The 27,255-nt window shown below is 37.1% G+C and overlaps 1 long non-coding RNA gene across 1 annotated transcript; it reads left to right on the forward strand.

The window, feature by feature from the left end:
* LOC140533474 (uncharacterized) lies at window positions 1-25,318 on the forward strand. The gene is made up of 4 exons (XR_011976934.1): window positions 1-233; window positions 20,918-21,112; window positions 22,701-22,955; window positions 24,150-25,318. It is a non-coding gene; the product is annotated as an uncharacterized lncRNA (long non-coding RNA).
* Window positions 25,319-27,255: the final 1,937 nt, after the last annotated feature.

Consider the following 27,255-nt stretch of genomic DNA (forward strand, 5'->3'; position numbering starts at 1 on the left):
GGGGGAAGGCTGTATTGCAGCCCAGAGAGACACAAAAGAAACATGTGCTCGTCGCCCTCCCAAGATTCTGGGAGGAGCCAACCACTTGGGGAAGGGCCTGCAGGTGTGGAGGGCACTGCCACTGAGTGAATTTCAGGCCTCCAGTGATCTCAGATGAATGGGTTTCCGAGTCAAAATGGGTTTCCGAGTCATGGTGGTGATAAATGAAAGGGGCAGAGAAGAGTGAGAGTGAGGTAAGTGGCCTAGGGGACAAAGTCCAAGGCTCAGCTGGCTGTGGAGGAGAGAGGGTGGTCTGGGGTCTTCTGACTGTTTTTTTTTAGTGTTGGAGAGAGGCAGGAGTGAGGACTACACAGAAAGTTTGTCGCCAAGCATTTCAATCCCTACTTTGTCAGGCTGTATGAGTTCTAAGGGCTGGGAAGGAACAAAGAACAACATCCATGGGTTGGATTTACATTATCTTAAATTTTATAATTCAGTAATAATGCTGCTCCTCTGTATGCATAATTTAATTTTGTTTAAATGTTCATTTTTTTTCTCTTTTTAGTCCAGTTACTAACTACTCAGTGTACGTTAATTAGCTCTTAGCTTATGTCTGACACTGTGGTCAACACTTAGGATACAAGGACAAAATTGTAATCGTCCCTGCCTCAAGGAAATGAAGTCCTATTGGGGAATATAGCCTATATACACATAAGTTTATACATGGCATATTTAAAATAAATACAAGGTGAAAATGGGAACAAGGCCGGAGTGTGCTGTAGCCAGCTGAACCAGCGAGGAGACTGCTCCATTTTCAGCATGAACATTTACACCTGGGAAATGGGCAAACACTACAAACCAGGCTCCATTTATTGGGCTGCTGATTGTCTGGTTTTAAAAAAAGAGATGGAGAAAATGTTAATAACGCATGCTAAATTTTTATGTCCGCCCTGTGCGCATGGAAACAACAAACCTGAACTCAGCTGGAGAGGTCTGGAGCAGGAGTGGGGAACCTTCGGCTTCTAGGTCCCTGGGTGAGGCCCTGTGGCTGAGTCCAACTTTCACAGATTTTGTTTGAAACAGAATAACCAGTACACCTGTGTTCAGCCCTCTCCACCCCAGGCCCGCTGTTAAATATTTCTCAGCATGCCCCTGAAGGAAGGGCACTCCTTAGAGAAGGCTTGGGGGATTAAAAAAACCTTATAGAAGGGAAGTCTTTGGGCGAGTTCTGAAGGAAAGTTGAACCCATGTGAGATCATGCTATGTTACTTCTTTGGCATTCCCTTGGCAAGAGGAAAACAAAAATCAAAATCTTTTTGCCTGCCTGGTTTGTCTTACCAAAATGATGTTTGGGGCAGGAGAAATCAAAGGGGATAACTTTTAGAAAAACCTATATTTTATTGTTAAAAGTAAATTACTATAAGCATTCTATCACTGAATTTTCTGTAGATTAAATTCTTTATCATCTGTATGATTTTAGTTGGGAAAAAGCTGTGTATTAAGAGGGATCTCACCTCTGACACGCTGACTGAATGACCCTAGGCAAATCACTTAACCTCTCAGTGTTCCAAGGTAGTTTTTTTAAGATTATAAATTGTATAAGAATTGCCAGTCTTTGTTCTCTGCTGTCAGTCATGTCTGACTCTTCATAACCTGTTTTGGGGTTTTCTTGGCAAAGATACTGGAGTGATTTATCATTTTCTTCTCCAGCTCATTTTACAGATGAGGAAACTGAAGCAAACAGGGTTAAGTGATTTGCTCAAAGTCACAGAGCTAGTAAGTGTCTGAGGCTGAATTGAAACTCAGGTGGTCCAGATTCTGGGGCAGCTAGGGGACCCAGTGGATTGAGTGCTGGGCCTGAAGTCAGGAAGACTCGACGAGTTCAAATCCGGCTTTAGACACTTACTAGCTATGTGACCCATGGCAAGTGACTTAACCGTGTTTGCCTCAATTTCCTCATCTGTAAAAGGAGGTGAAAAAGGAAATGGCAAACCATTCCAGAAAAAAACCCCAGATGGGGTTACATAGAGTCAACCCCACTGAACAACAATAATTTCCTGACTATCCACTGCACCACCTACCTGCCCTTGATAGATGGAGTTTGCTACAATAATGACAGTACAAGTCTCAATGTTATGCATACTCATTCAAACATAAGTTGATAGATTTAAAGCTACCTTGCCTTTTACTGCACAGCTAAAACTAAAGAGCACAATTAGAGTAGGCTATGAACATAGCATTCCAGGAAGGGCCTGCAGATGATTTTTATCTTGCTGGTAGTTACTGATTCTTGTTATTTTAACCAGTAGTTTTCTGGTTTGCATGTCTGTTATCTTACAAAAGCAATCTGTGCTCCATTAATTGAGAATCCTCTTTCAGTGAAATATTTGGAAGGATGTTTTTTTCTTTGCTCCACCCTCCAGCCTTCCAATCAGAAGGTCTGAGGGTACTGAGAATATTGTTGAGGTGTATGTAAGTATCAAGGATGTTGCAATTGGATGGGATGAGGAGTTTCCTGATGATGTGCAAAGATGACCTCTAAGTCATCCTTGACTCATCCTTTTCCTTCACTCCCATATCTAGTCAATTGTGAAGTCTGCTTCTATAAATTTTTTTCAACCCTGTCTTTATTGTCTTGCAACTACCAAACCTAATTTTGACCAACCAGTGAATCAATTAATCCACAAGTATTTGCTGAATGTCTGTGCTCGGCTCTGGAAATAAAGGGCGGGGGTGCGAAATAGTCCCTGAATTTGAACTTATATTCTATAAGAGCAGACATGCAGAGACATAACTAAAAGCAAAGTACATACCAAGTAAATAGAACATGAACTGGGGAGGAAGCCAGGGGAGTGGTGATGAATCGGGAAAGGCTTCATGTAAAAGGTGGCATTTGAGTTTTGAAGGAAACAAGGGATTTTAAGAGACATAGATTAGGAGAGAGCACATTCCAATTATGGTGGACTCCAAGAACAATTCTAAATGGACTTCCTCCCTCCAAGCTTTATCTCCCACTATCATCTTCTAAATAGCTGTTAATAAAATCTTCATAAGGTAAATATCTGACCATGTCACTACCTTGCTCTTAATCCCCCTTTCTCCCTCCCCCCACCCCCACCCCCAGTGGCTCCCTATTGCTTCTAGCATAAAATTGGAAACACAGAGCATGGCATAATTTGGGATGGAGAATAAAGCTCACAGGTTATCATTGGGGGAAAAGGCAGACCAGGGCATTTCAAGCTATTCACAATCTGAGTACAACCAACTTTTCTGGCTTTATTTCGTATTACTCCTTTTCATGAATTCTGTGTTCTAGCCAAAATATCCCATTAGTTGTCTCTTGAACTCAGCATTGTGCCAACATCTCCTGCCACCATGCATTTGCACAAGCCATATGTCAGACATTCATCTTCAGGGATTTCTACTGGCTGTCCCCCATGCCCAGAATATTCTTTCTCCTCATCTCTGCTTCCTGGCTTCCCTGCCTCCTTCAGTTCTCAGCCAAAATCTCTGCTCCCTGCCACCACAGGAGAAGCCTTTCCTGATCCCCATTAATGCTAATGTTTGCTCTCTGTTGATGATCTAGTTTATCCTTTAATTGTATGTAGTTGTTTGAATGTTGTTGCACTCGTTAGACTGGGCACCTTGAGAACTGAAACTGACTTTTACCTTTCTTTGTATTCCCAGCTCTTAGTACCAGGCACCTTGTTGGTTTTTTAGTTGTTTTTCAGTCATGTCCAACTCTTCATGACCCCATTTGGGATTTTCTTGGCAAAGATACTGAAGTGGTATGCCTTTTCCTTCATTTCATTTTACAGGAGAGGAAACTGAGGCAAACAGGGTTAAGTGACTTACTCAAGATCACACATAGCTAGTGTCTGAGGCAAGATTTGAACTCAGGAAGATAAGTCTTCCTGATTTCAGACCTGCCACTCTATCCACTGCTCCACCTAGCTGGCCTTGGCACATTGTAGGTACTTGATAAATGTTTATTGATTGATGTAGGTTTGTAACCTCAGAGTCATCTTTTGCTCATCCCTTTTCCCCATTTCTGATCAGCTGCCAAATCCTGTTGATGCTCACTCCACATCTCTTACTTTTGCCCATTTCTGTCAACTCACATGTGCATCAGGCGCTGTGCACCTATGACCTATGCTATTGTAATATCATCCCCCTTAGTCTCCCTCTAATCTTTTTTATCTCTAATCGGTCTTTCACGTAATTGCCAAAATAACCATCTGAAGGCATGTCTGACCATATCATATCTCTGCTTGAAAAACTCCCAGTGTTATTGTCTCTTGTAAATAATAGAAATACCCCCATTTTAGCGTTTAAGGTCTTCTACAATGTGACTGCAATCTAACATTCCAAATTAATTTCATATTGATCCCTTAGTGCATTCTGCATTCCTGCCAAACTGGCCAACTAGCCGTTCCCTGAATTTAGCATTCCATTCTCCATCTTCATGCACTTACTTACTCAATTCATCCTTCATACTTGGAATCCATTCTCTCCTCATCTTCACCTTTCAGAACCATTTTCTTTCAACGTTAAGCTCAAGTGCTTCTTTCTCAGCACAGTCTTTCCTAATCCCCCCCAGCTGCTAGTGATCTAGTTCTCTTTAAATCCACAACACTTTGATCTCTCCCTTTTTTCCTTGTGTCACTCTTTACTACGTCTGATACTTTTCTGTATGTGCCCTAGCCTCCAAGAAGAGTATAAGCTTCTTTAAGGAAGGAACAGTTTCTTTTCTTTTGTTTTTGCATCTTCATCCCCTAATATGTTAATGTGCTCCACAAATGTCTGTTAAATTAAATTCAATTGTATACATATCCAGTTAAGGATACTGTCCCATTTTTGAAGCCTGGACCCTTAGCAGCCTTGACACTCGGTAACACTAAACTAAGTGTGTTTCTTTATAATATTCCTTTCACTTAAGGGGTTAGCTTTTTGGGACAACTCTCAACTAATCTCTCTCAACAATAGACTATAATCAATCTAGTCTTCCTCCTCCTCTTCCAAGAGAATGGATTAGGCTGAATGGGGAAGCAAATGTAATAATCCTGATCTAATGTTCTGCCTGCTTTAGCATCATCTGTCTACAAGACATCTGGCTATTAGAAAATAAATTCTCACAGGCTCAAAGCTTCAGGCTTTTTTTTCCCACTCAGACACTCAGCAAAATAAATTTGGATGAGACAAGAATAGGCTAGCTTTAAAAATCAGAGGATTTGATTTAACATTACATGATCAGCCTCTTCCATAAAACTTTCCCCTATTTCCCAGCTGGAAATTTGGTCTCCCTTCTCAAATCTCCCCTAGCCTTCTGTTTATACCTCTCCTATCCACTTATCCAATTCCAATGTCATATTTTTATTTTATATTCAATCACATTCAAGGAGCTTACTATATCATGAGCCTTTTGAGAAAAGATTGTCTTATTTTATCTTTGCATTTCCCACAGTAGCTTGTACATAGTAGGCATTTAATAAATGCCTGCTGAATGAGGAGATTAGCTTCTGAGTTAAGTGGCTTAGATGATAGCTCATATTTTTCCCATTCTTGATCATTTTTCCTGATAAGGCCAATTTTCTGTGACATTACATACATAACACCTGGTAACCTACACATTAATTCCTTGAATGTGAGACAGCAATTTTATAATTTTTGAAATCCTTCATTCTCAAAGAACATATTGACCTTTAAAGAAAACTAATCCAAACTATACTTAGACTTTTATTTGTGGGTTTTCTAAGTCAGTATATATCCCATAGGGATCTATCTGAGCTTGACACCACTAGTTTTCAGCATATCCCTCAACAGCAGTATGTATTAGAGGGAACCTAAATTTGATTCCTAGAGGAATCATGTCTCTTGTAGGTGAGGATTATTGATTATAACTCTCCTGCTACAGATAGACTTGAACCATTTTCAATGTTCAATCTGGACTTAAGAGGACTGGTTCAAAGTTATACAATTAATCTCCACCAATGGCATGCTGTCTGGAGAAAGACAAAACTCTTGATAGTGCCTTTGCTGTTATAGTGGTCTTTTTCCCTTCCCTGGAAGTCACTAAGTTTCTGAGTTTATGGGGACAAGGCAGCAGAATCTAATTATGTTTCACTCCTGGTCCCTCCAAATCCATTATTGCATACTCATGGTATATTGTCATGATGCTAAGATACCTTGTGTTCTTTGAATTCCTATTCCCTCCCCTTCTTCTTCCTATTGTTTCTATGAGGCCCTTGTCTGGGTCTTTCTTACCACCTGACACACTGAACTGTTTTTTTTTCAGATCCCAGTAGAACCTCTTTAAGGGCTGCTTTTACCTTAGGGAAGGCATTCTTAATCTGAAGTTTCTGAAACTTTTTAAACAGACATATTAAAATGTAATTTAACATGTAATGTTTAACATGTAATGTTCAATTTTTAAACATTCTTTTTTTAATAATTTGAGTTCTAAATTCTATTTGTCCCTCCCTTCTCCCTGAGATGGTAAGCAGTCTGATGTAGTTTATACATGTGTGATCATGTAAAACATTTCCATATTAGTCACTGTATACAAGAAGATTGTGAAAAATAGAATGCTTGAGTCTGTATTTAGGCAGTATTGGTTCTTTCTCTGGAGGCTGATAGTATGTTTCATCATTTTTCCTTTGTAATCATCTTGGATCATTGGATTGCTGATAATAGCTAAGTCATTCATAGTTCTTCATTATATAGTATTACTGTTACTATGTACAACGATCTCCTGGTTCTGTTCTATGTACTTTGTGTCTGTTCATGTAAGCCATTCCAGGTTTTTCTGAAATCATCCTGTTTGTCATTTCATATAGCTTAGTAATATTCCATCACAATCACATACTACAACTTGTTTAGCCATTCTCCAACTGATGGGTATCCTCTCAGTTTCCAATTCTAAGCCACCAGAAAGAGAGGTGCAATAAATATTTTTGTAAAAATAGGTCCTCTTCCCCTGCCCCCTATAAAGTCTTTGGGATATAAACCTAGCAGTGATATTGCTGGATCAAAGAGTATTCAGTTTTATAGCCCTTTGGGCATAGTTTCAAGTTACTCTACAGAATGGTTGGTTCAGTTCACAACTCCACCAACAGTGCATTAGTGTCCCAATTTTCCCATATACCCTCTAACATTTATCATTTTCCTTTTGTCTCATATTAGCCAAGCTGATAAGTGGTTCCTCAGGGTTATTTTAATTTGTCTTTCTCTATTCAATAGTGATTTAGAGCAGTTTTTATATGACTATAGATAGCTTTAATTTCTTTGTATGAAAACTTCCTGTTCATATTCTTAGACCATCTATCAATTGGGAGAATGACTTCTATTTTTATATATGACTCAGTTCTCTAAATAGTTGAGAAATGAGGCCTTTATCCTAGATATTTGTTACAAAAGTTTTTTTTTTCCAGTTTTTTTTCTTTTTAATTTTTGGTTGCATTAGTTTTATTTGTGTAAAACTTTTAAAATTTTATATAATCAAAATTACCTATTTTGTAATGCTCTCCATATTTTCTTTGGTCCTAAATTTTTGTGGAGCTGGTTTTAAAAAGTATATTTTGATAATTGTATTTCAATGTAATTGGCTTTCTTTTTCATCTTTATTTTATCCATATTAAAATATTATTCACAGAATGGATCATAGGTGTCATTCATGACACACAAAAAAGAGCCCCTACCTTTAGAATCGCTGAGCAGCTTTGATAAGAGAAGGCTGATGGAAGGTGTGCTCACTTGAACCTCTATTTTTTATCTTAACCTTCAGACTCTAGAGTTGGATCTATTCACTCAGATAAATGAGAACTCTTTCCTAGGAAAATTCCTAATCAATAGTATGATGCTGAAATGACCTAGTTTAGGAAAAGCAGAGGGAGAAGCAAGTACCATATTGTCCTGATTACCAAGAAGCGTTCCAAGTAATAAAGGGTAAGAGAGTCAAAGTAGGGAGGGCAGTGATCAATGGGGACAGGCAGCAGCACAGGAAGGAGCAGGTAGGTTCATAGTATCTATTTCTTTGACACTGTTCCTCATTTTGATGAGTTAGGCTAGTACTGAAATTGGTAACCTTAATTACTTAGGCCACAGGTGGCAAAGGGCCTGTGGTAGATTGTTGTTGTCCAAGACACTGTGAACTGGTAGCATTTTTCTCCCTCTGCACATTGACATGAAATCTAGTGGTGAAACTTTGTGGTTGGAAGTAGAAGTAATAGATAAGAATCATATAGGTGTGACCCTAAGAATTGAGCTGGGGCTTCTCATATGCCTTGGAACATCCTGGAGGGCTTCTTTTGCCCAGGGGTCACTTAGCACCTTTAATAGGAAAAGGCTGAGAGGCTAAAGTAAACTGTTTGACCTTTTTAAGTAAAGCAATTTTTGACCCACTTTCAGGACATAAATAAGTCTTCCATTTGCCACCAGATGAAACTGAACCCCCTATTAGGACACTATCTCTGGCTAATAGACTCTAGTTTAATATTTGTCTAAATATAGGTCATTGAATCATCAGAAAATTTACTATTTTGAAGACTGGGGTTACATGTGTATACATATTTCATCAATTGGAGAACTCCAATTGTAATAACATGGGCTTTTGAGAAAACAAGCAACTTTAGAGCATTTAAAAGTAACACATAATATTCCAAATCATATGTAACTATACATGCATTGGCTTGCCTGTGTTTGTGTGTAAAACCCTTGAAAACTCCTGACATAGAGGGCCTGAGTATACTTTGGTGTACTACTTATTACTTTCATTATCACCTCTTAGGTGATCTAGAAACTTCAGTATTTGATATGCCTCTAGCCTATAGGATGGCTTTCAACTCCCCTTACAAGCATATAGCTTCACAAGACTCAGAAGTATAAATGATTTGTTTATAGGTCAAAGGAGAATTCATATCTGGGGCCATAAAAAATTTCAACACCTGCCAGAAAGCAAACCTTTTTTATAGGTCTGTAATGATTTCAGTCACGATATTTCCTTGGGTTGGTCTCCAGTTACTTTTTCATGTGGGTGTTCTTCTCCATAGCTCTTCTGGGTGCCTGTGCTTTGTCACTTCCCCTTAAGCTTACTTCTCCCCTTAGCATCCGGCAGATTTCTTAATTCCCTGCTTCTTTTTCTTCCTTATTTTTTATTGATGCACTTTTTTGATCTTTGTTGCTGGTTCATTAGGTTATATATTTTGCAGCCCTCATAAGATACCACTTTTCACTTCTCCCAATCACAGTGTCCTGTCCTGGTCCTTATTGTCCTGCTTGTTGAAATTTGCAGGACCCTTGTCTTGCCATTCCCCTCACTTCCTACCAGATGTTAATCATTACTTTTCTGTTTCTTTTTATTATCCAAAGAGAGAAGAGAAAATAAGAGTGATTTTATTTACTTGGAATTTTAATATAGTACATGACCAGCAACATGAAGTAAAAGAGTTCCGAGGCTTATAAAACATCTTTAGGTGAATGAATGTGAGATCAACGGATTGAGAGAGATGATATTACTAAAGATAAGAAAGAAGAAAAATATAATCATTCCTCCATTTTGAAAGTACCCCTTCCTAATTAAAATTAGAACACTTCTATTTCACCTCACACCCAGAACACTGGCAAAGTTGATAAAATATGTCAATAGTAATGGTTGGAGAGATTGTGGAAAGAAATACCACAGCAATACTATTGGAGCTGTAAATTAATTCAATCATTCTGGAAACAATTGGACTTATGCCAAGGAAGTGACTATTCTTTGACCTAGACTAGACATATGACTAGACATATACTTCAAAGAAGTAAATTATATTTTAAACAATGTCTCCTTTGCACCAAACTTGTAATAAAAGTGTTTTTTTGTAAAAGCAAAGTCCTGGAAGTAAAATAGATGCCCACCAATCAGAAAATGAAAATGAAAGAAGTTGAAACTGTAAGAAATATGATTGCACTCCCAGAAATAGTGAACAAGTTATAGGGAACATAAAGAAGCATAGGAAGACATAAGAACTGATACAAAATGAAGAAAATAGAACCAAGAAAACAATATGCATGACACCAAAAATGTAAGAGAAATGTTCAAAAACAAAACAAATGAAACTGATCACTCATGAAAATGACCATATTTAATCCTAGGGAAGAGATATGAGAAGGTATCTTTTTTCCATGCTCTTCATTTCTTTGAAGAGATAGAAGGATGTGTGATAGATTTTTTTCAATATATTCTTTAATTTTTCTGAAATTTTATCTCTCTGTCCTTCGAAAAATAGTTTGTAGGGAAGAGGATGGAAGGAATGAATCACTGGTAAATGTAGGTTGATCTGGGTCAGGACTAACTCAAGCTAGTCCAGTAGTTAAGGCACAGATTGGAAGAAAGTGAGATGTTTATGTCCCATTTAACAAAAAGAAGTTGACTTAAAATATGGAAAGGATGTTCACGAAGGATTCAGCATTGATTCAGTTGAGCAGTGTCTTTGCCCCTGAATTTGCCATGGTGGTAGTTTCAGTCAGCAAGGTGTGTCAAGATTGACTATTCCAACTCCTACAAACTTGTTTGCTAGACTTTTATATTTAGGCAAGCAGGAAGCTACTTAAATGGTTTGTGCCTTAGTACCCTGGAGTAATTGAATTTTGAATACAGTTTCATTGACTTTTAGGGGAAAAACAGCCTAATCTAAATGGAGCAGATGTTATCTATCTAGAGATGTTATGAAAGCTTAGAGATATCAACAAAAAATATATTTACATTTTAAAAAAATGAAACCTCATGTATACAATTTACTCCCACTGACTTGTGCAAATGTAAACCCTGATATGGATTAGTCATGGAGAATATAATGCTTATGAAGCAAAATGAGTGTATTAGTTTACTTTTGAAAGAATCGAAAGATTATTTTAATATTAATGAAATTAAGCACTATGTGGCAATCACTGTGCTAAATAAATAAAAATACAAAATGAAATAAGTCCGTTTGTGAAGAATCTCATATGCTAAAGGGGAAACAAAATAACATTGTTGAATGCTTACCTATGGAAGGTCCATTCAGTTCTCAAAATTATAAGGATGGTGAGTGGGAGTAGACTATCAAATTCCATTGGTTTGATATTGCTTTGGCTCATGATCACATGCTTGGAGGAAGGACAAGAGGAATATTTAACAAATAAGAATGTCCATATCATAGGAACATGAATCACCCCAAACACTGGCAAAAATTCGGAGAAATTAATGGCTAATAGTATTTTAATGTTCAGTAGCATTTTATATTGTGGGATATTTTGCAGTAAGAATCCTGATACTAATGCATAGCAGACTGAGTTACTTGCACAATGCAACAATCATTTATTATTATCAAAAGTTGTGAAATGCTTTCTTGTGCTGAGTATCTTGGTTCCTTCACCTATTTAAATTTAAAGTTTGATACTGGGTAAAGTGATAGTTCATCAACATTTATTAAATGCTTACTACATTTCTCCTTGTTAGATATATAGTCTTTGTTTTGTTTTGTTTTATTGATGCCTTTTAATTTTTACATCATAATCCCTTTAGATCATCATTTAGATATTCTACCTAACTAGGCATAGTGGCACATGTCTGTGCTCCCTGCTGCTGGGGAGGCTAAGACTGGCAGATTGCTTCATCTTAGGGGTTCTACAACCCATTTGGGTCAAAATCAATAGAGTGACTTCATTAAGTTGAGCACCAATATGGTGACTAGGGAGGAGAGGTATGGTCATGTGTTTTTCTAGGTCACCTAACGAGAGGTAAATTGGTCCAGGTCTAAAATAGAGCAGGTCAAGGCTTCCATCCTGATCATCAGTAGAATTGGGTCTCTGAATGGCTATTGTACTTCTATCTTGGTTAAGAAAGGGAGACTCAGTCTCAAAAGAAAAAAAAAAAGAAAGAAAAGGGAAAGAAACTGAAAAAAGAAAACAAATTGATATTTAGCCTACTACTTCAACCCCAGTAATTTTCTTAAAACAAAGAAAAATACTCAAAACAAATCAACACAATAATCACATATGATAGCACATTCAGCATTTTGCAACCAGAATTTCTCTTCTCTCCAAGGAAAGAAGGGATGAATATTTTCTTCTTTTCTCGAGCTAATACTAGTCTTTAGCATCATACCACTTTTGGCTTTACTCTACTATTCATCTAAATTATTAGAGTAATTTTATATATTATTTTCTTAGTTCTGCTTACTTCACTCAGTATCAGTTCTGTATATCTTGCCTTTTTTTATTTTCACTTTTTCTATTGTAAATAATATTTACGATAATCATATAATTTATTCAACCATCTATTATATTCATTAAAAATTGTAATTATCCTCTTGAAAACTATTGGTTTGTATCCTTTGACCACTTAGTTTTGGAGAATAACTCATAAAACTGAGAGAAAGCAGTGAAGTCTAAAGCTAATTTAAAGAAATCTTGGCAAGAGACCCAACTAAGCAAGACATCTGAATAATGAATAAGGATGAAAATAGAAGATGGTAAAAAGGAGGAAAATGTACTAGATCTATAAGGATTTTTATTGGAGGGGAAAAAAAAACAAAAATCTTTTCATCATCAAGAACAGTAGAGGCCCCAGCATTTAGACTTTACACGGTCCCAGAGGTGCTTATAATGAAACTAGACATGGCATCAAAGAGAACAAAGAATGGAAAAGCACCAGATTAAGTCAAGAGGATCTTTGTGCTAGAGAATGCAAATAGATGATATGTGTGCTAGAGATTACACAGATGTCAGTATAGTGAGGCATAAATTTGCAAAGTATATAAAGAAGGGGAAAATACAAAGGAAAGGCAAAATACCTGAGACATTGATGACTCCCCCCTAAGGTAATTGTGGGAAAATAGTGGCATGCTAGATCCTCTACAAACACTCAGTTGGGGTGTGGACAGACTCTTCCCAAAGACTTAAAGAAGCTACCCAGTCAAGGAATCCACAAAAGGACTCCCTAGGTTAAAGATTCTAGGATAGAAAACCTGGTACAAGTTGAGGAAGAGGCACAGGGGATGGAGGGCAGCAAGCCCCTGTGGCATTCTGGTCCTTCCACCACACTCTTCCTGAGCTCCAAAGTCCCCAAGCATGAGCCTTCCTCAAGGCTGTGGCTGCATCAGACTGATTTTTTGAAAAAGAGAAAACCCATTGTATCAAAAAAGGAAAAAAGCAAAACTTAGAATTGAAGAGGAAATAAAGGAAGTTATCAGAAACTATTTGCCAAATTACATGCCAACAAAACTGATGTCAATGGAAAAAAATAAAAGTATATATAAATTATATATAAAAGTATATGAAATACTCAGATTAATAAAAAAGACTATTTCAGTAACCCAATATTAAAATACCTGTTACTTGAAAAATAAAAATAATCAACTCTTTCTAAAAGGTAACTGAGAGAACATTGAATATTATAAACTTACATGTCTACTTTTATTACAATACAAAACTGTTACTAAACTCATTGATCTATATATTAAATATTGCCTCAGTGATGGTATTTGTAGGAAGCAGGTGGGCTTTCACTAGCTGTGATCTGTAGTGAACCTTAACTCTTAACATTACACAGTTAACTTAAAGATGTAGTGAATACAAGATCCCATCTTCTTTTTTATTATTTAAAAAAAAAATTGGTACAGTAAAATTCCTCCTAGAGATTCTCATAACAAGGAGTTCCCTTCCATGCAGCAAAATCATTCAAGGTATCTTAAATGAGTATAGTAATAGAAATAATCTTGTTCAGTGACCCTCAGATCATAAATGCCAATCAATGCTTAAAACAGGGAGATGCATGCTCACTACAAGTGTTCACTGAGATGGAGAAAATCCAATGCAGATTCTAAGTTGAAGAAAGATTCTCTGGGGAGAGTAAGATTCTTCATATGTGAGTCTTCGGATTCAGTATGAAGTGTTAAATTTGAATACAGTTGTGCAGAGTGCAAGGACTAGCCTAACTTAAGGTGAAAAGGTTCATCACCAGATGCCTAATGGTAGAATTTTTGGCCACAATAAATCAAGAAAATCAATCCCTGAATTTGGTGGAGTATCTCTATATTAATGAAATTAAGGATTTCTAAAATATTTAAGCTTCATACACTTATTAGCACTACCACAAACTTTTACCAAGAAATTGAGATCTTTTCTTTTTTTGCAGTGGCTTTTGACATAAAGCAATAAAGATGTGACTCCATACATGCACACTCACACGCACACACACATAGAGACAGAATGCACAGAGTGAACTGAAGAGGAGGGGATCATATCTTAAAAAAAAAAAAAATGAAATCAAGCAGTGAGAGAGAAATATATTGGGAGGAGAAAGGGAGAAATGGAATGGGGCAAACTATCTCTCATAAAAGAGGCAAGCAAAAGACTTTTTAGTGAAGGGAAAAAGAGGGGAGGTGAGAGAAAAACATGAAGTTTACTCTCATCACATTCTACTAAAGGAAGGAATAAAATGCACAGTCATTTTGGTATGAAAACCTATCTTACAATACAGGAAAGTGGGGGATAAGGGGATAAGCAGGGTGGGGGGGATGATGGAAGGGAGGGCACCGGGAGGAGGGAGCAATTTGAGGTCAACACTCATGGGGAGGGTCAGGATCAAAAGAGAGAACAGAAGTAATGGGGGACAGGATAGGATGGAGGGAAATATAATTAGTTCTTACACAACACTACTATTATGGAAGTCATTTGCAAAACTACACAGATCTGGCCTATATTGAATTGCTTGCCTTCCAAAGGGAAGGGGTGGGGAGGGAGGGAGGGCAGATTGGCAGACAGGGGCAATTAGAACGCTCGGTGTTTTGGGGTCGGGGGAGGGGACAAAAGGGGAGAAAATGTGGAACCCAAAATTTTGTGAAAATGAATGTTAAAAGTTAAATAAAAAAAAAATAAAGATGTGACTCGAAAGCTGGGTACAGAGGGAAAGCAGTGGATTTGAAATTAACATTGTGATTTAGACGTTCCCTCTGATAGGAATTAACCTAGTGACTGAATCTCTCTGCAACTCGTGTCATCATCTGAGAAAACTGCTTTTTATGTTATAGGGACAACATTCTTATTGAAGGTATAAATAAACCCAGATATCTAAGTTTTCCTTTTCAGATTGTACTATCTGAGAAATATTGTCTTAGACCAAAGGTATTTTAAGAGTGTTACCTTAAGCTTGAAGGGAAAATATGCTTTAAACATAGGTAGTTCTGTGTTTTGACTGAGACTTCTTATGCTGCATTTGAGTGGAATCCAAGGAACTAAAAGACTTAATTTGGAGCATAATCCCAAAACAAGAACAAGAAACCACTTGCTATTTCAGTTATTTTCATTCTGTTATTTGTCTCCCAGTAGCATTAGTTCCTTATAGACTTACCTGAATCAGTCTCCTATTATTTAAATAATCAATTGGTTAGTGGGAAGAAATCAGCAAAATCAGTATATGCAAGTATGTTAGTGCTTCCCCAATGTGACTTCATTATTTTTAACATATAGGTATAAGATATATACAAATTACACATATAATATGTGTTCAGTCTTGTCTGATTCTTCATGGTGCCATTTGGGGTTTTCTTGGGCAGAGTTCTGGATGGCTCTGTCATTTTCTTCTCCAGCCATTTTACAGAACAGGAACTGAGGTAATCTGGGTTAAGTGACTTGCCCAGGGTCACATAGCTTAGTAAATATCTGAGGCCAGATTTAAACTCATGAAGATTAATTTTCTCGATCTAAGTCTAGTGCACTACATGCTGTACCATTTGGCTGCCCACAATATATATGCATATTATTAATTACATAATTAGTTATATAACATATAATATATTTACATACATATATATTGAATTTATCAAAGGTTTTTGTTAAAGTGATATATAGCCTCCATATTAAAGTGGCCATATATTATCTGGGATCAGTGTGGCTCAGCAGCAGTTTTATCTCTTGGTTCCCCACAAAGCTTAAGAAATTGATTGATTCCACTAGTACGTTTGTGAGTTTTGTCCATCATGTTAAACATCATCTTTAAAATATTCTTCAGGATGATTAAATAGTTATTATGATAGTAGTAATTAGTAGATAATTAAACACTTCTGGGAAAGACAGAAAGTAATCTGAACTCCCTTGACTATACCAAAGTTATATTACCCAGTTCTCAGTATGATATCTGGGGAATTATACACACACACACATACATGCATACATACCTAGATATGTCCATTTTTATATAGTTACCTACAGAGAGTTTAGGCAACTAGGTGGTTCAGTGGATGGAGAGCCAGGCTTAGGTCAGGAAGACCTGTTTTCAAATGTAACCTCATGCACTTACTAGCTATGTCACCAGGGGCACCTGTAAAATAGGGATAACGATAGATCCTACCTCTCAGGGTTGTTAAATGAGATTGTATTTGTAAAGTGCTTAGCACAGTACTTTGTGCATAATTAGAACTATATAAAAGTTAACTATTATTATTGTTATTATATGTAATCATTGGAGGTTAACCTGCTTCCTTAAAGCATGGAAGATGAATCAGACCCTAGACCCTGAGAGAATGGACTTTTAACTTCATTCATGGTGTCATATAAGCATTTGCTATAAAAAAAAAAAAAAAGCTATTTTCTAAAGGAGTTATGGCTTATTGCTAAGTGGAAATTGTTATTCATGTAGAAGTAAATCTCTGAAGCTTGTCACCCTTCCTCGTATTTGAAGGGTGGTGTATACTAGGTTGATGCTGATGGATTCATTTCACGTTGAATGTGCTTCTCATATTTGTAGCTAGAGGGCTAGGTCTGGAGTCAGGGAGGCTCATCTTTGTGAGCTTGAATCTGGCCTCCGTTATTTACTAGCTGTGTGACTCTGAGCAAGTCATTTAGCTCTGTTTGCCTCAGTTCCTCATCTGTACAATGAATTTGCCTAGAAAACCACAAATAGGGGGTCATGAAGAGTTGGACGTGACTGAAATGACTCAACAACAACAGCAAAAATTATATTCATACTTTTCTCCAATATAATAAAGAAGTTAGAGTAAGAGTAAGAAGTGAATTTGTGATTCTGAAAAAAAAATCCAAAAACCTAATGGATGCTTAAATCAAAGAATGCATACTAATCATAAAAGTGGTTGTGAATATGGTTAAAAAAATATGGAATATCGGTAAGGGAAATTATCTACAATATACCAAAACTTCAAATGATATCATTTTAATTATATACAAATTAGTCATGAAGTTTATTTCCCTTGAAATTTGCCTTATTCAGAGGGTGTTTTAGTCTTTAAGACTTTATATGTAAATTTGGGTTAATCATGTCCTCAGTTGTCACTTAAGTGGATTGGACTAGACGAACTTAAGATCCGTACTAGATCTATGTTTTAAAATTACTTTTTCCCCAAATATTTCATTCTCCAATGTAGGTGACTGCTGTGAGAGAAACCTCTCCATTCATATTGCCTAGCAGCTCATTTGTTTCTTGGGCTCATAGACCTCTGTCTAAAAGGGAACTCGGAAGTCATCCAGCTCATCTCACTCATTTTTACAATTCATAAAACTGAAAGGCCCAAAGTTGCCCATTGTTTGAGGTATAAACATCAGGGGTAGGATTTGAACTCATGTGCACTGACTCCAGAGCCAGTGTTTCTTCCATTGTATTATACTATCTTCCTACTGAAAGTCTTAAGAAAATTGCCTGAAATATTTAGAGCTTAAGTGACACACATATGATCAAAGCTAGTATGTGTAAGAGACAGGACTTAAACCCAGATTTTTCTGTCTCCAAGACTAGCTTCCTATCTACTATACTACACTGTTTCTTTTCTACAATTCCATAGCTCTTCATATTTGGTAGTTAGGTAAATATGGATGACATAGACATTTTCTAAAATTTTAAAAGAGAGTAGCTGTACTCCTATTTGTATTTTTCAGTCTTATCTCCCTGCTCCCATTCTCTGCAAAGCTCCTTCCTTTGAGTAATTCATCCATGGAAGATGTTTCTGCTTTTTCTTACCTAAGTACTTTAAGCCTTAATTCCTTAAGGCTGCTTTCTATTCTCACCTCTTTCCTCCAGTACCATAATAGATTACCTTTCCTTTACATGTCTTCCTTCCAATTTACATCCCTTTGATTGTATGATTCTCTCTTATAGCAACTGAATATGAAATATGTTCACAGATGGAAAGAAAATGCAATTCTATCAATACTTTATGGTTAACTCATGTATACTGTATAAAGAGAAGTCTGAGACTCTAAAACATAAAAACAGCCTGTAATATGAATTAAATATTTTCCTGTATTCTAGTAGAAATTAATCTCTTTACTTAAAATTCATTTTAAAGTGAACACGGGCAATAAATTAACTTCATCCTGTTAGAGGCTGGTAAATAAATGGTTTCATGTGATACCATATGAAAGCAAAACCAAGTGTGACATACTGATGCATTGTTAACTTAAACATTTTACAAGTAATTTTCCAAACTTTCTTGGTGGCCTGGAGCCAGATTCTGTACTTTAGGCAAACAAAAATCTCGTCCATTTCAATAGATCCTCTAGATTTGGTGGTTTGTCCACTGGAGAAAAGTTTAATGTGTTTTCATTTCTCTAACCATCAATATGCTATAGGACAGCTAGAAAATATAAAAAGACCTCTTTTGTGGATAACAGGCTTTGCTTTACCTCCTCTTTCAAGACAAATGCAATTTATACTAGTCACAAAAAATAAAACCCAACTTTTCAACTAAAATGTACTACCACGTCACATCAGTCATAGAAAGTCAGCCATATAGTTGAAAAGCTGGGGGAGGGGGGAAATGTTGGCCAGAAATATGTTTTTGGTAAAAGGGAAAAATGAGTTTTTATTTTCTTTTTTAAAATATTGCTGTTACAATTGATATTTTCCCCAAAGCCCATGAATATCTTGTACATCTAAAATAATACAAGTGAATTATGTCTCTGTGAATAATTTACTTTTCAATAAATTAAGGATGGAAATGCAGGTTAGAATCCACTCCACAAACAGAGAGCTATTAATATTAACTTTTTGCATAGGTAAAGAAAGGATATTGGTCTAAGTAGGAATCTTCTTATGTCCCTGATTTGTAATCAATCGTGGATTGCTTCAAAGATTTTTGAAGGAAGACCTTTGCCATCCCAGTCTCCTGTATGGTCTCTTCTCCCCAAGAAACTACAGAAGTTATGTTCCCTTCCTAATCTGTGAGCTGATTAGATGATATAACATGTTCCCTTCTTTTTTCCCTCCTCTCTCCTCTTTTATGTACATTTCCATTCTGCAGTTCAGTCCTGCAAAAACAAACAAAAACCACTGATTTACCCATAAGTGGAATGTTGTGATTTAGTCCATGTTACTTTAGCTATGTTTTTCCACCATCACTTTTGTTTGACTTTTACTTTCACCATTGTTTCCTCATGTACATTTAGAAAGAAATTTCTTAATTGTCTTTCTGTTGTTATTTTCTTTTTATTGTTGCTCTTGGTTGCTACATTTATTGCTGTATAGGGTGTTGGAAAAGCAAATAATATCTCTAGACCTGGTTTTCTTTCTAGGAGTATCTCAAATGCGCATTCATCATTGAATATCGATTTACTATGTTCAGGATCAGATTTGCAAGGTAGGTTATCTCAGGATGCATCTTGAAGTCCATTTCTCCAGGAACATGCTATTCCTGTGTTTTCTGGTGAGTGAAGAATAGCCTTGTGTTATTTGAAGTTCTTTTCCTTTATATTTGAATTTATTTACCTTGATCACTGGAGTATTTAGGTAGTGCAGTGGATAGAGAGCTGAACCTAGAGTCAGGGAGACCTGAAATGAAATCCAGCTTCAGATACTTACTAGTTGTGTGACCTTGGGTAAGTCACTGAATCCTGTTTGCCTCAGTTTCCTCATATGTAAAATGAGTTGGAGAAGGAAATGGCAAACCACTCAGGTGTCTCTGCCATGAGAAGACCAAATGGGGCTATGGAGAATTGGATCCAGCTGAAATGACTGAATACACCACTCTGGTCATTTGTAGAATCTGTTGTTACTCAATGTCTTAGTTAAATGTACCACTGTTTGTCTTGAGGGGTTTGCAACCTAGGGTTTTTATTTTTGTTTTTCTTTTTCCTAGAGGCAGTCTATGGGAGTTTTTGATGGGTATTTTGTTTTCCATATTCAGAAGTTTTGGGCAGTTTTCTTGTATTATTTCTTGAATTGTGATTTTCAGAATTTTTGATTTGTGTTCTTCTGGGGGTCATAATCCTTACGTTGTCCCTTATATCCAGTCTTAGAGGCTAATATATCTTGTTTGTTTGGAGACCTTGTTTTCTTTTAGTGTTAATCACTTTTTGCTTCTGCTTTTTCAGATTGTCCTTCACTTCCATGTATTTTCATTTCCAAAAAAGTTATCTTCTCTTTTCTTTGTTTAGTTTTGCCACCAAAGATTCAAGTTTTTCTATTCTTCCAATTATTTCTGCTCTGTAGAACATAAATTCTGCTCTCACAATTCTTACTTCTTTTTTTCTAAACCATTCAGTAACATCCTGTGATGGTTCCATGCCCATTCCAGAATTGGCAGGGTCCTCTGCCTCATCAGGTTTTGATTCATTTTCCTTTGTCTTATGATACTTATTCATAAATGACTGAAAATTTTTACTTAACCTGGAGGCTATATATTTTCTTCTGATGTTAATGTCTTCCCTCTTGACTTATGAGTGTATATTCAAGGTCCTTGAATTTTCTTTCTCCTGATATCTTTGCTAATTTCAGTCTTTTCCCTTTATTTCCCCCTATTTCTCGTTTCTGATTCCCTTCTGATTGCAGGTTCTCTAGGGACTGGATCTCAAAATTCTCACTCTTCTCCCACTTTAGGCAATTCATGGCTCACTAGCCTTGGTATCCATACCAGCTGACTTTGCTGGGGACAGAATTGGCTCCAACTGGATGCTGTGCTTTTTCCCTCAGGAACAACAGAGTGCCACACAGCTCCAGGCCCCCTCCCTGCTGCCCTTTGCTTCTGGGTTCTCTGGTCCAGCAGCATTGAGTGCTGCCATGATGCCATAGCAGCCTGAGCAAATTATTGTCACATGGAGTTTGGATGTCTTGGCTCTGGGAGAAGAGAGAGTGGAACATAGAACTGATTTCCATTACAACTGTATGGTGAGAGAATTGCATTCCTTCTACCCAATATGTGGTGGGCTGTCGGGGAGGTAGGTGCTGACTAAGATTGCTTTTGAGAGTAAGGAAGTACTGACTTTATCTGCTTGTAGTTCACTGAATTTTTACTTTGTGTTCTTTGTGACCTAGATGGTGGAGACCACTAAAATTGTTTTATCTCTTGATGCATAATTGCTATTTTGGAGAAGTTTGAGAGATTTTGGGAATCAGAAAAGAAATGTTTAGCTCTCGATTTTGTTGGTCTCATGACTTGGAAGTTCACTCAACTGCTCTTCAAAAGTGGCATAGTAAATGACCATTTGGGGGAACTTTTAGATGTAGAAGCCCAGTGATAACTTATTCTTTCTGCCCCTTAGTGCCTGTCAAAGTTCTCCTCAGCATGATCTTTATGGACAGAAATCTCAAAAAACATGGGTCCCAGAGAGTTGTAAGGGTCCAATGGGAACAATTTATCACCAAATAAAAAATATCTTCTACATCCTTTCCATCTGGGACCCTATGTTTAATGTTAATTATGAGGGATGATCCAGGCAATTTGAAGGATTTCCTTTTGGCTCTACGAACAATAATCTGCAGAACTTGCTGAAAGGCCTACATAGATACTGACTCCTAAGAGTTGCTGATACTTGTTTTCTCCATGACCTTGTAGACCCCATCAATGATACAAATGAAACAAGGGGCTTTAGGGGCTGCTTTAGGCTTATCCTGGTTTTACATGCAAATCTACATAGTAACCATCAGTTTATTTCTTATCAACCCTAGGTTTCAGAAGCCGCAATCAAATTCCCTCTAGAAGAGGGTAAGAGGGTATTATCCCCCTCTGCCTACGTCTTGGGACAGACTTTTTACCTCCTTGACACATTCCCACAATATGTATATACACTGACTGTATTTTTGGACCCTGACAATACTTTCTTGCTAAAATTTCACTAGTTAGTCAGCCCACCCCTGCATATTTGTCTGATTGGAGGCTAAAAGCAAAATCCTGAAATCATTCAGAGTAGTTTCCACCTAGAAATCCTGATTGAATTACTCCAGTAGCAGGTTGATCATAGGGTATGATAGGCCATGATGGGAAAGGTAGTAGCAAAAACCAAACCCATTTCCTTTAGGAATTTCATTGCTTCATTATAGATGCACATGAGGAGCTGACTGCAATGGCAGTTCCTCTCTATGGGTCAATTTAACTGTTATTCTGTATTTTAACTCCTTCAGAGGGACTACAGGTGGCCTCTGTGTGAAGTGAATAACTTGTTCAACTGCCTCCTTAAAATTAAAACATCTAAACTTCCCCATTTTATGGAATTCTACAGAGGGAGGGTCTGTAACAATCCTTTGTATTTTGCTCTTAGCATCCCCCACCCTTTCCAGTGACTCATTAGACTCATGATTGAATTTCTCTATTAACCTCTCCAGGTTCTTGGTGGTGAAAGCCCACTCACCCTCTGCTACCTCAGTGGAAGAAATTACACTTGTAAGGAGCAGTGACAGGCTAAGCCTGACTTTTCTTACCATAAGTTCCCGTGTCTCCCCTTCAGTCTTACTCTCATTCTTCTTTCTTCTATCTCAGATCATAGTATGATGCTGAGTTGAAGACCATACTTCCCAAAAGAGGTCTATCAGTTCCAGTCTGTTGCCTCTTCATCTCCACTCCCATCACCATAGCCTTTTTAAAGTGCTGTTACCAGTGCCATTAGCTGCCCCTCCGTAAAAGAAGAAAGTTCTGTCTCTAGTTACTGCATGGATTTGGCCAGTTTACTTTGTCTTCTTCTGACAGTCCAGCTTCTGTATGACAGTGAACAACCACCATGGGATGTTGGACCTGGTATGTTTTTCGTTGTTGTTTACTCTCCCTTGTAGCTTTCTCCAGCATTCACTGAGCTTTTGGTTGCTGTTCATCAGTGGGGACTTACTCTGTTCCTTTGAGAGAGTACATGCCGTACAGTAACAGAAATGTGCTTTCCATAGGATACTCTGGTTCTCTCTTGGGCCATTCAGTCACCCCTTATTCTGTATTTGCTTCAGCCTTCCCCTGCTTCATCCATGATACTAATTCCAACTATTATTTGTCCATCCTCTGAAAGAAGACCAGTGACATTATTGGTAATATCAACTTGCATATGAATTGGATTTAAGTGAGACAGAGTTGCGCAAAGTTGTTATCCTCACTCTCTCTTCCAGAGTCTTTGAAGTTCAGAGGCAAGACAAAAGTCAAGACATGTAGTGATGTCCCAGAAAGTAGTGAATGACCTTGGATTCTTTCATATCTGACCAAGTTCTAAGTGCCTCATAGCACATGCTTCAGCCACCTTCATGGCCATTGGAACAAATTGTTCTTTTCCACCATTCCATTGGGGAAAGTCTTCTCATGATTAGGGTAGATAACCACCTAACTAATTCACAGTTTGAAGCTTGGTTGCTCTCAACCTGATTTAGCCTGTTTATTGAGATGGTTTGTCAAGTATGACTGCTGTATAAGGTACAGCTTTTTGGAGTCACAGGTGGACTTTGGGTGAATCAGGTGGACACCACAGGCAGATGAGCAGCCCTGAAAAAAGCTGCCAACTATGCCTATGCCAAATGGAGTGGGTAGGCTAGACAGAGGCCCCAGATTCCAGTGTGCTGGGATGAAATGAGGTAATCATCAGCCATTTAATAATTATGCAAAAACTTAGGATAGCATACAGGTTATCGAACAAGTAAACTCTATCTTGGGTAGATTACTCACACACACACACACGCACACACACACACACACACACACACACACACACACACACACACACACACACACATACACACACACCATTCTCTTCATGTGAAAATGTCAGGTCAACAGGCCAGGGTGTGGTGACTTTTTTGGTTTTGAAATATCCCCTGAGTCTGATAGGCCTAAATGCACATTAGTGGTTCCTTATATGCCCTTAGGTATATAATAGGAACCAAGTAAGTTCTTAAAAAATGTTTGTGACTCACAAAATGTTTATGACTCACAAAATGTTTATGACTTTGTTGTTAGGTCACCAGGAATTCATGGAGATATAGTATGAGGCCACAAGGAAATTGGTCGAGAGAAGCAGCTGGATCCTTAACTCTGGACCATTTAAGTTCCAGGATAACTTTGATGCCTTTCAGGGTAAAACTAGTCTAACCTTTGTGTCTGCGAGTAGGGGAACCCTGCTAGATAGTGGTCCTTTCACACACCATGAGAAGTCACAAATGCAAGTAATTCAGCAAAATGTAAAGAGATTTGTGTTAACTTATACAAAAAGAAATAAAGAAAACATATGCACAAAGAATACAGTGATATATTTGAAAAGAGTACTGAAAAGCAGCTGCATGTGGATCAACTGCAATGATTAATTTTGGTCAGTGAGAACAGATGGTGAAAGAGCTTCCTTCATCTTGTTTGAAAGAGTAATATGGGTGTGAGATATTGCATATACTGTCACACACGAGTTTAGTCAGTTTTCCAGGATTGTTTTTATTTATTAGAAGAGAGAGTGAGTTCACTGGGAAGCACGTTGAGAAATGATTGTGGCAAAAAAAAAAAAATGCATGATGATTAAAAAACCAAAGAAGCTAAGTCATGGAGACTTTGCGACTTTCCCAAAATAATGTACCTAATTAGTGAAATGTCCAAAACTGTCCTCCATTTCTAGAATGTGATTTCTCCTTACCTCTCTTTCAGAAAAAAAAACAAAACTTATTTTCCTTCGACGTAGTTATGTCCTCCATATGAGCACTCCTGATACATCCAGTTGAATATTTTTATTCAGATATTTTTATTAAATACTTTGTTTCTCCCCCACGCTGCCATTGTTTTCTTGTACCATGCCTGTGTAGCTCCCCCTTAGATGCTGCCTCCCCCCCCCCCCCCCGCCAGTATCATGTGAGTTCAATTAACAAAAAGGGACAGTTGGGTTGTTTTTTTTTTTTTTTTGGTCACATGTTCAGCACCAAGAACAGCATCTTTTCCATAGTATGCAATTTATATAAGTACTTTGTATTAAATAAAGTCTGATGACATCTGTTTTTTCCAATTAGACTTTACTACCATATACCTGAAAGGCCTGTCTTATTTAGGTTGTGGGTCGGTTTTCTATGTTCCAGATCCTTCTCCCTTTCATAATTGCAATTCTTATGTAGCCTATAGACACTCAATAAATATGAATTGATGATTATTTATTTTATGTGATGTTTCTTCTCTTTCTATGCATGTATTTTATTTTAACTGTACCATGTTGAAATTATTGTAATGCACATAGTAACTAACAGCTGGAGTCAATTAAAGGCAAGTCTAATAATAATACATAAACCACATGGCATGGAAGTTAAGATGAAGTTCCTATTGAACGTGGACATTGGTAATGTAATACATTACTAATATTTATGCTCTCTATCACATTTCATTCTTCAGGTCTTTGGATTTAGGTGCTATGGGGAAAAGAACATAATTCAATGTTGAAAAATTATTGTGCCTGTATCTATTTTCCTGAAAAAAAAAACCACAATGATCTTTTTCCCTTCCTTTATTTGCCCCAACACCAACAGAGATCCAAGATGAATCTTCCTCAAACTGTTAATGCTTCAAGGACCATTGACTTCCTCAGTGTAGGTACTTCCTTTACAGATGCAGATCAAAATCCCTTGACAGACTTTTTGTGTTGCTTCAGTTGGAAAAAAAAAAATCTTTACCTGGTAGCTAATCTTCTGGTGATGAGATTCTCCAAACTAAGCTAGTTGGATCCTCAGACATAAAATGTGCAGTCCATTATAGGTTCAATACTAACGTCCTTTCCAGCTTGGTAGAAATGCTCAGACCTTTCCTCCCCATAGTCTTTGTGAATCCAAGAGCTTCCCCACATTATTGTAAAACACAGAAGTCAGATGGTAGTGGATATAAGATGCTTCAATGAAAGAAAAGGAATTTTACCACTTAAGAATGTAAGATTTTGAGACCATTATTTAAATAGTTAAAGGAATTTTATCTAATGTTTTCAGAAATTTCAATGACCATATTTTCCTTTTGGTTATACTAATAGCAGTAAGTAATAAGTACTTGATTTTGACAGAAAAGTGTTCATCACATTTTTTAATTAAAAAAACAACAACTTTTTTAAGTAGGGAGGAAGGCCAATTTATATTTCAAATAGAATAGATGAATTCATCACCAAAGATCAACTTTCTGAAAATTAACCTGTAATCAGATGCTGGTCATACATTTCAAGTTTCATGATATTCTGCTTTGATCACATACAACAACTAGATGGGTTGACTATTGCTTTAGCTGACAACCAATGACACAACAGTGTTAAGGAAAGCATTATATCATTTAATACTATCAAGTAGACTACAATGTGAAAGTCAATCCACTTATCAAAATATTGTTATTTATGCTCAAATCACAAGAAACACATTCAAATGACATGAACAATTATAAATTCCAGAGAGATCTTAATTCTCAACTATAAAAATGTCGCCTTTACTAACCCTATTGTACAGATATCACATCACATTAAGAACTAAATTTGGCTCTCAAGCTTACTGTGTTCAACAGAAATTGTGCCTAAGTGTATCAGAGGGAGATTAGCCCATAAAATGTAACCTGGCAAGGAGATATAGATGCTAGACAAAGGAGTAAGCTGAATATGGAATTTTTTGGAAAATACAGTTTCTTCTAAATTCCTTTTTTTCTTACTAGTTAAAAGTGTTTCCCTAATAAAAACAATCATAGTTCCACTATGTTGATAGCTTTCTATTATTGCAATGAAATAGAACCTTGGATTTAGAGTCAAGAGATTTAGCTTCAAAACCTAGAACTGATGCTGATGGATCTGGGGCAAGATATTTAGTTTCTCTGGGCTTCAATTTTTTCATCTCTAAAATGGGAACCTCAAGTACCATTGTCACTGTATGTAGAATATGGAGAGGAAGAAAATGTAGTAAGATTGCAAAGTCAGAAAAGGGCCAGATTTAAGAAATCTAGGAAGAGGTTAGGAGAGAAAAGCAATTGAGTTTTATATCTGTTGAATTTAAGATGGCTATGAGACATTCCATTTGAGATGTCCAATAGGCATTTTGAGTTGAGCTCTGAGATTGAAGTCAGATTGTACAAACTTTAG

The sequence above is a fragment of the Notamacropus eugenii genome, chromosome 3, assembly GCF_028372415.1.
Source record: "Notamacropus eugenii isolate mMacEug1 chromosome 3, mMacEug1.pri_v2, whole genome shotgun sequence".
NCBI classification, from domain to species: domain Eukaryota; kingdom Metazoa; phylum Chordata; class Mammalia; order Diprotodontia; family Macropodidae; genus Notamacropus; species Notamacropus eugenii.